Consider the following 8,852-nt stretch of genomic DNA (forward strand, 5'->3'; position numbering starts at 1 on the left):
TTCTCTGTACTGGAATGCTGTCTTATTGAATTGGAGAGTAGCCAGAGTTTGGTGAAAGAGGTGGGAGCTGATCACTATGTCCTTTTGTCTCATTGGTTAGCACTTCTGCTCTTCAATATTGGGCAAGTCAAAGCTGCTGATTGGGTGAGCCCAGATAATGAGTATTTATACCGTTATTATTGATTACAAAGTTTTTTTGTGGTTTATAGCTTATTTTCTGTTTTAACAAGGTATAGGGAAGAAGGGCTCTGAAATTAATGACATTATTTGATTTGAAGAGGCCTTTGAAGGTTTAATGCAGCTCCCGAAAGCCCCAGGTTTCAGAGCTGGGGGGTGCCAGCAGGAGGGTGTCAGCGAGGGACACGTTGGAGCATCTATGAAGCTGGGAGTAGCACGGATAGCACATACAGAGAGATGGTCACACTGCAGGCGAAACCTCGATAGGCAGAAAGGGAATGGGTAACCACCAGGCTGAGTGAAAGGGCTAGGCAGACAGCCGAGGAACCCCATGTGACTATCCCACAGATGTACCACTTTGGATAGTGTTGAGGGGGAATGGCCTCTCGGGAGAACTCAGTAACAGCCAAATTCATTGCAGCACAGCTGGCTCTGCTGTGAGAGAGAAGAGGAGAAAATGTGGGAATGCAATAGTTACAGGGGTTTCGATTGTAAGGGGAGCAGATAGGTGTTTCTGTGGCTGCAAACGAGACTCCAGGATGGTGTGTCACCTCCCTGTGCTGGGGTTAAGGGTGTCTCAGAGATCTACAGGCCATTCTGGAGCAGAAGGTGTGGTTGTGGTACACATCAGTACCAAAGAGATAGTGAGGGAAAAATAAGGTTTTAAAAGCTAAGTATAGGGACTTGGGAAATGAGTTGGAAAATAGGACCCCTAAGATAGTGATGTCAAGATAACTATCAGTGCAACGTGGTAATCAGAGGAGAAACAGCAGGATATATCAGTTGATAATGTGGTGGAAAAATGGTGCAAGGGGGAGGGTTTCAGATTTCTAGCAGGGAGGTGGTGGGACCACTACAAACTGGACAGGTTACACTGGGCAGGACAGGGACTGATGTCTTAGGGCAAATATTTGGTATTGAGGTTGGTGTAAGTTTAAACTCGAACGGCAGAGAGGGCAGGGGTTGGGAATCTAAACAGGGTGAGAAGGGAAAGAGAAACCCGATGGTAATAAAAGAGAGAACTATACAATGCAAAAATGGTAGACAGGGTAATTAAGGGCAAAGGCCACATAGAGCCAGAATGCAAAGAGACATCAGAATGATTTTAAAAAAGCAAAAGGAAAGGAGGGAAGGAACAGGTGAATGTAGAACCCTTGGGAAATGATTCTGGAAAGATAGTTATGGGGAACAAGGAAATGGCAGAGAAGCTAAACATATTTTACGTCAGTCTTGACAGTGCAAGATATTTGGACCATCTCATTAATACTAAAGGTTACAGGGGAAGAATTAAGTAACATCACCATCACTAGGCAAGCACAATTAGACAAACTAATGGGGTTAAAGGCAGATAGATCCTCAGATACTGAAGGCTTGCATCTTTGTATTCTAAAAGAAACAGTTACAGAGATAGTGGATGCTTTGGTTGTGATTTTCTGAAAATGTTTGGATTGTGGAGAAGTATCAGCAGATTGGAAAGCTGCTAATGTGACAGCCCCATTCAAAAGGGAGGAAGGCACAAAGCAGGTAACAATAGGAAGATCAGCCTGACATCTCTTGCCAAAAAGGTAACAGAATCAATTATTAAGGAAGTACTAGCAGAACATCTGGAAAGTCATAATCTACTCAATTAGAGGCAGCATGGCCTCGTGAAAGGGAAATTGTGTCTTGACTAATTTATTTGAGTTTTTTTGAGGAAGTCTCAACCAGAGAGGATACAAGGGAGCCAGTAGATGTATTGCATTTGGACTTGCAGAAGGCATTCGACAAAGTACCTCACAGAAAGTTGTCATAAGATAACAGCCCTCTGTATGGAAGGCAGTATGTCGTCACAGTTAGAGACTTGGCTAATGGGCAGGAAACAGCAAGTGGGATTAGAAATTGTTTCAGGTTGGTCACCCATCATCAGTGAGATTCCACAAGGAACAATACTGGGACTGCAACTGTTTACGATTATATATTAATGACCTGGAGGAAGAAAGTGAATGAACTGCAGTCATATTTGTAGACAACACAAAAATAGGTGGAAAGGCAGGTTGTGAGAGGGATACAAACAGTTTACAGAGAGATGGTGATGGGTAATATAGGGCATGGGAATGGAGTATAACATGGGAAACTGAAGATAATCATCTTGGAAGGGAGAGCAAAAGAACAGGGTAATATTTAAATAGAAACTGTAGGAAGAGCAATACAAAGGGACTTGAGGGGAACTTGTACAGGAAACACAGAAAGCTAGCACCCAGGGGCAGCAGGGAATGCGGAAGATAATAGAATGTTGGACTTTATTTCAAGGGGATTGGAGTATAAGAGCAGGGAAATCTTACTGCAACTGTACAAGGTGCTGGGGAGACCACATCTGGAACACTGTGACCAGTTTTGGTCCCTTTATTTAGGGAAAGATATCATTTCATTGAGACAGTTCAGAGAACGTTCACTATCCTGGTATGAAGGAATTGTTTTATGAGTAAATATTAAACCGGCTGGGACTCTACTCACTATAGTTTAGAAGAATGAGAGGTTTCAGTGAGATCACCAAAAGGATTCTTAAGGGGCTTGACAGGGTCAATACTGAGAGGATGTTTCCCCTCATGGGAAGAGTCTAGAACCAGCGGGCACAGTCTCAAAATAAAGGGGCACCACATTGGGACTGAGATGGGTAAGAATAACTTAGAGTCAGAGAGATGTTTAGCATGGAAACAGACTCTTTGGTCCAACTCGCCCATGCCGACCAGATACCCTAAATTAATCTAGTCCCATTTGCCAGCACTTGGCCAATGTCCCGTCAAACCCTTCATATTCATTAGAATCCCTACTGGGTGGAAACAGGCCCTTTGACCCAACCAGTTCACACCAACCCTCCAAAGAGTATCCCACCCAGACCCATTCCCTATATTTACCCCTGATTCATGAGCATATCCTATAGGTCTCTGAACACTACGGGCAATTTAGCATGACCAATTCACCTGGCCTGTCCATCTTTGGATTGTGGGAGGAAACTGGAGCATCCGGAGGAAACCCACACAGACACTGAGAGAATGTGCAAACTCCACAGAGAGAGTCACCCAAGGCTGGAATCGAACCCCGACCCCTGGTGCTGTGAGGCAGCAGTGCTAACCACTGAGCCACCATGCTGCCTCTCCAGATGCCTCTTAAATGTTGTAATTATACCAGCCTCCACCACTTCCTCAGGCAGCTCATTCCATACACTGACCACCCTCTTGCTCCTTAGGTCCCTTTTAAATTTTTGTCTGCTCACCCTAAACTTAACCCCTCTTGTTCTGGATGCCCCCACACCAGGGAAAAGGCTGTTTACTTATCCTATCCATGCCCCTCATGATTCTATAAGGTCACCCCTCGGCCTCCAATGGCCCTGGGAAAACAGCCGCAGCCTATTCAGCCTCTCCCTATAGCCTAACCCCACTCCCCCCCCACCCCAAAAAACCTGGCAATATCTTAGTAAATCTTTTCTGAACTCTTTCTAGTTTCACAACATCCTTCTGAATAGGAGGTTCTCTGAGGATTGAGAGTCTTTGGAACTCCTTGCCACTGAGCTGGGGGAGGGCAGAGTCTTTGTGTATATTTAAGGCTGAGATAGATTCATGATTAGTCGGGGAAAGGCAGGAAAGTGCACCTGAGGGATATCAGGTCAGCTATGATCCTATTGATTGGCTGAGCTGGCAAATGGACTGATCCTGTTCCAATTTCTTCTTGTCTCACTGTTGCACTCTAACAGTTAGAATCATACAGTTCAGAAGAGGCCCTTTGCCCCATCATGTCTATACTTTCCCAAAACACACTACCGCCTCCACTAGTTCTACCTTCTAGCGCTTGGCCCATACCCTTGAATGTTATGACATTTCAGGTGCTCATCCAAGTCCTTTTTAAAAGTTGTGAGGCTCCTGCCTCCACCACCCCCCCCCCCCCCCCCCCCAGCCAGTGCATTCCAGATTCCCACTACCCTCCGAGAGAAAAAGGTTTTTTCTCAAATCCTCTCTAAACCTTCTGCCTTTCACTTTTTAAAATGGTTCCCCTTGTTATTGAACCTTCAAGTAGGGGTAACAGCTACTTCCTATCCACCCTGTCCATGTCCCTCTTAATCTTTTCCACCTCGAACAGGTCCCCCTCAACCTTTTGTGCTCCAAAGAAAACAACTTGAACTTATCCAGCCTCTCTTCATTAGCTAACCTGGTCCATCCCAGGCAATGTTCTGGTGAATCTCTTCTGCACCCTGTCCAGCACAATTACATCCTTCCTATAGTGTAGCGAGCAGAACTGCACACAGTACTCCAGCTGTAGCGTGACCAAAGTCCCATACAGCACCCACACGACCTCCCTGTTCTTACAAACTAGATGTCGTCTGATAAAGGCAAGGATCTCTAATACCTTCTTAATTACCCAATTAACCTGACCTGCCACCTTCAGGGGTTGGTGGACAAGCATCTCTGGACTTCAGAGTGTCCTGCTATTCATGGAATATTCCCTTGTCTTGTTACTACTTCCAAAATGTATCACCTCACACTTGTCAGGATTAAATTGCATTTGACCAATCCATTTATATCCTTCTGTAATTTAACACTTCCTTCTTACTGTCAATCACTTGACCAATCATTGTGCCATCCACAAATTTAGATCTATCCATCAAGTTGGTGGCAGCACAGAAGGAGGTGTTCTAGGTCCTGGCTCTCCAGCACAGTAGGTGGTGTTCTAGGTCCTGGTTCTCCAGCACAGTAGATGGTGTTCTAGGTCCTGGCTCTCCAGCACAGTAGGTGATGTTCTAGGTCCTGGCTGTCCAGCACAATAGGTGGTGTTCTAGGTCCTGGCTCTCCAGCACAGAAGGAGGTGTTCTAGGTCCTGGCTCTCCAGCACAGAGGGAGGTGTTCTAGGTCCTGGCTCTCCAGCACAGTAGGTAGTGTTCTAGGTCCTGGCTCTCCAGCACAGTAGGTGGTGTTCTAGGTCCTGGCTCTCCAGCACAATAGGTGGTGTTCTAGGTCCTGGCTCTCCAGCACAGAAGGAGGTGTTCTAGGTCCTGGCTCTCCAGCACAGAAGGAGGTGTTCTAGATCCTGGCTCTCCAGCACAGTAGGAGGTGTTCTAGGTCCTGGCTCTCCAGCACAATAGGTGGTGTTCTAGGTTCTGGCTCTCCAGCACAGAAGGAGGTGTTCTAGGTCATGGCTCTCCAGCACAGAAGGAGGTGTTCTAGATCCTGGCTCTCCAGCGGAGTAGGAGGTGTTCTAGGTCCTGGCCCACCAGCACAGAAGGAGGTGTTCTAGATCCTGGCTCTCCAGCGGAGTAGGAGGTGTTCTAGGTCCTGGCTCTCCAGCACAGTAGGAGGTGTTCTAGATCCTGGCTCTCCAGCACAGTAGGTGTTCTAGGTCCTGGCTCTCCAGCACAGTAGGAGGTGTTCTAGATCCTGGCTCTCCTGCGGAGTAGGAGCTGCTCTAGGTCCTGGCTCTCCAGCACAGTAGGTAGTGTTCTAGATCCTGGCTCTCCAGCACAGAAGGAGGTGTTCTAGATCCTGGCTCTCCAGCGGAGTAGGAGGTGTTCTAGTTCCTGGCTCTCCAGCACAGTAGGTGGTATTCTAGGTCCTGGCTCTCCAGCACAGAAGGAGGTGTTCTAGATACTGGCTCTCCAGCGGAGTAGGAGGTGTTCTAGGTCCTGGCTCTCCAGCACAGAAGGAGGTGTTCTAGATCCTGGCTCTCCAGCACAGTAGGAGGTGTTCTAGATCCTGGCTCTCCAGCACAGTAGGAGGTGTTCTAGATCCTGGCTCTCCAGCACAGTAGGAGGTGTTCTAGGTCCTGGCTCTCCAGCGGAGTAGGAGATGTTCTAGATACTGGCTCTCCAGCACAGTAGGAGGTGTTCTAGATCCTGGCTCTCCAGTACAGTAGGAGGTGTTCTAGATCCTGGCTCTCCAGTACAGTAGGAGGTGTTCTAGATCCTGGCTCTCCAGTACAGTAGGAGGTGTTCTAGATCCTGGCTCTCCAGCGGAGTAGGAGGTGTTCTAGGTCCTGGCTCTCCAGCACAGAAGGAGGTGTTCTAGATCCTGGCTCTCCAGTACAGTAGGAGATGTTCTAGATCCTGGCTCTCCAGCACAGTAGGAGGTGTTCTAGGTCCTGGCTCTCCAGCACAGAAGGTCTGTAATGCTGAACATTCCACTTCCTTATTGTGCATCCCCCAAGCCCAACATTCTCATCTACATCCTTAATTAATATCACAGACAATAAGGGAATCAGCCCTGATCCTTGCGGTACACCGGACTCCATTCACATAAAATGCCTCTTACCACCACCCTCTGCCTTCTGTCACTAAGCCAATTTTGGATCCTCCTTGCCAAGATATCCTGAATCTCATTCTCTATCAGTATCCTCTGCATCCCTCTCTATCATGTCCTCATCAAAGGACTTTCTGAAATCCATATAAACTACATCAACTGTACCACCCTCATTTATACACCTGGTCACCTTGAAAACTTCCATCAGATTTTTTCGGCTCCTTCTGACAAAGCCATGCTGACTATCCTTGATCTAACCTTGCCTCTCTAAGTGGAGATTAACTTCCTCCTTCCCTATTTTCTCACTAGTTTTTCGACTCACTGGTCTATAGTTCATTGATTGATCTGTCCCACCCTTCTTGTAAAGTGGAATCACATTAGCACTTTTCCATCCCTCTGGCACCTCCTCTGTGGCCACTGTTTTAAAAATTTGAGTCAAGGTCTTTGTATTTTCCACCCTCGTCTCTCACGTCAACTTGGGATACAACTCATTCAGACCCTGGGAATTTGTTCACTTTTAGATCCACCTAAACCTCCAACACCTCTTTGAATTGATTGCAATATCGCCAAATGTGTAGATGATACTAAGCTGGGTGGCAGTGTGTGCTGTGAGGAGGATGCTAAGAGGCTGCAGGGTGACTTGGACAGACTGGCAGAGTGGGCAAATACTTGGCAAATGCAATATAATGTGGATTAATGTGTGGTTATCCACTTTGGTCGCAATAACAGGAAGGCAGATGATTATCTGAATGGTGACAGTTTAGGAAAAGGTGAGGTGCAACAAGACCTGGGTGTCATAGTGGAACAGTCATTGAAGGTTAGTATGCAGGTGCAGCAGCTAGTGAGGAATGCTAATGGCATGCTGGCCTTCATAGCGAGAGGATTTGAGTATCACAGTAAGGATGTCTTGCTGCAGTTATACCATGCCTTGGTGAGGCCACACCTTGAGTACTGTGTGCAGTTTTGGTCTCCTAATCTGAGGAAGGATATTCTTGTTATTGAGTGAGTCCAGTGAAGGTTCACCAGACTGATTCCCGGGATGGCAGGACTGACAGATGAGGAAAGACTGGATCGACTGGGCTTGTACTCACTGGAATTTAGTAGAATGAGGAGGAGGGATTTCACAGAAACATCTAAAATCCTGATTGGACTGGACAGGCTAGATGTGGGATGAATGCTCCTGATATTGGGGAAGTCCAGCACTAACGGTCACAGTCTAGTTGGGGCCAGTTCATTGGATATATTCAAGAGGGAGCAGGACATGGCCCCTGTGGCTAAAGGGATCAGGGGGTTTGGGGAGAGGGCGGGAATGGGACACTGAGATTGCATGGTCAGCTATGATCATACTGAATGGTGGGGCAGGCTCGAAGGGCCAAATGACCTACTGTGACACCTGTCTTCTGTTTCTATGATACTGCTGTGGTTCTGGAGTCACATGTAGACCAGGCCGGGGAAGAGCAAGAAATTTCTGTCCCTAAAGGACATGAATGAAGCTGGTGGATTTTTACTGTAATCAATGATTATTCATTAGTCATCATCTCTGAGATAGTAGTCATGATTTGGAGATGCCGGTGTTGGACTGGGGTGTACAAAGTTAAAAATCACACAACACCAGGTTATAGTCCAACAGGTTTAATTGGAAACACACTAGCTTTCGGAGCGATAACCCTGATGAAGGTGCGTCGCTCTGAAAGCTAGTGTGTTTCCAATTAAACCTGTTGGACTATAACCTGATGTTGTGTGATTTTTAACTCTCTGAGATAAGCTTTCAATTCCAGATTGATTTTAATTTAAATTCTATCAATCAGCTGCTGTGGTGGGATTTGAATCCATTGCCTTCAGAGAAGTAGCCTGAGACTCCGGATCATTTATCCTATGACAGTATCATTACACTGCTAGCCGCAATTGTATAGTCTGAGTCATTCATATTATGATCTGGTTGTAAATACCTAAGGCACCAGTACAGATCCTTGGAGCAATCCACTGATCACAACTTGCCAAATATCCCCTTTATTCATTCTCTCATTATTCTGTCCTTTAATTTTCAATCCATGGTAGCTCACTGCTGCCTCACAGCTCCAGGGACCCAGGTTCGATTTCAGCCTCGGGTGGCTGCCTTTGCACATTCTTCCCGTGTCTGCGTGGATTTCCTCCGGGTGCTCCACTTTCCTCCCACAATCTAAAAATGTGTAGGCTAGATGGATTGGCCATGCTAACTTGCACATAATGTCCAGGGATATGCAGATTTGGTGGATTAGCCATGGGAAATACAGGGTTACAGGGAGAGGGTAGTAGAGTAGGTCTGAGTAGGATGCTCTTTGGAGGGCTGAATGGTGTGCTTCCACATTGTAGGGATTCTATGTTATATCAGTCTGCGCATCTTCTCGAATTCTGTCCTTGCATTCGAAATAA

Source organism: Chiloscyllium plagiosum, unplaced genomic scaffold (assembly GCF_037043375.1).
Source record: "Chiloscyllium plagiosum isolate Xiang-an unplaced genomic scaffold, Cpla_swu_hap1 HiC_scaffold_11, whole genome shotgun sequence".
Lineage (NCBI taxonomy): Eukaryota > Metazoa > Chordata > Chondrichthyes > Orectolobiformes > Hemiscylliidae > Chiloscyllium > Chiloscyllium plagiosum.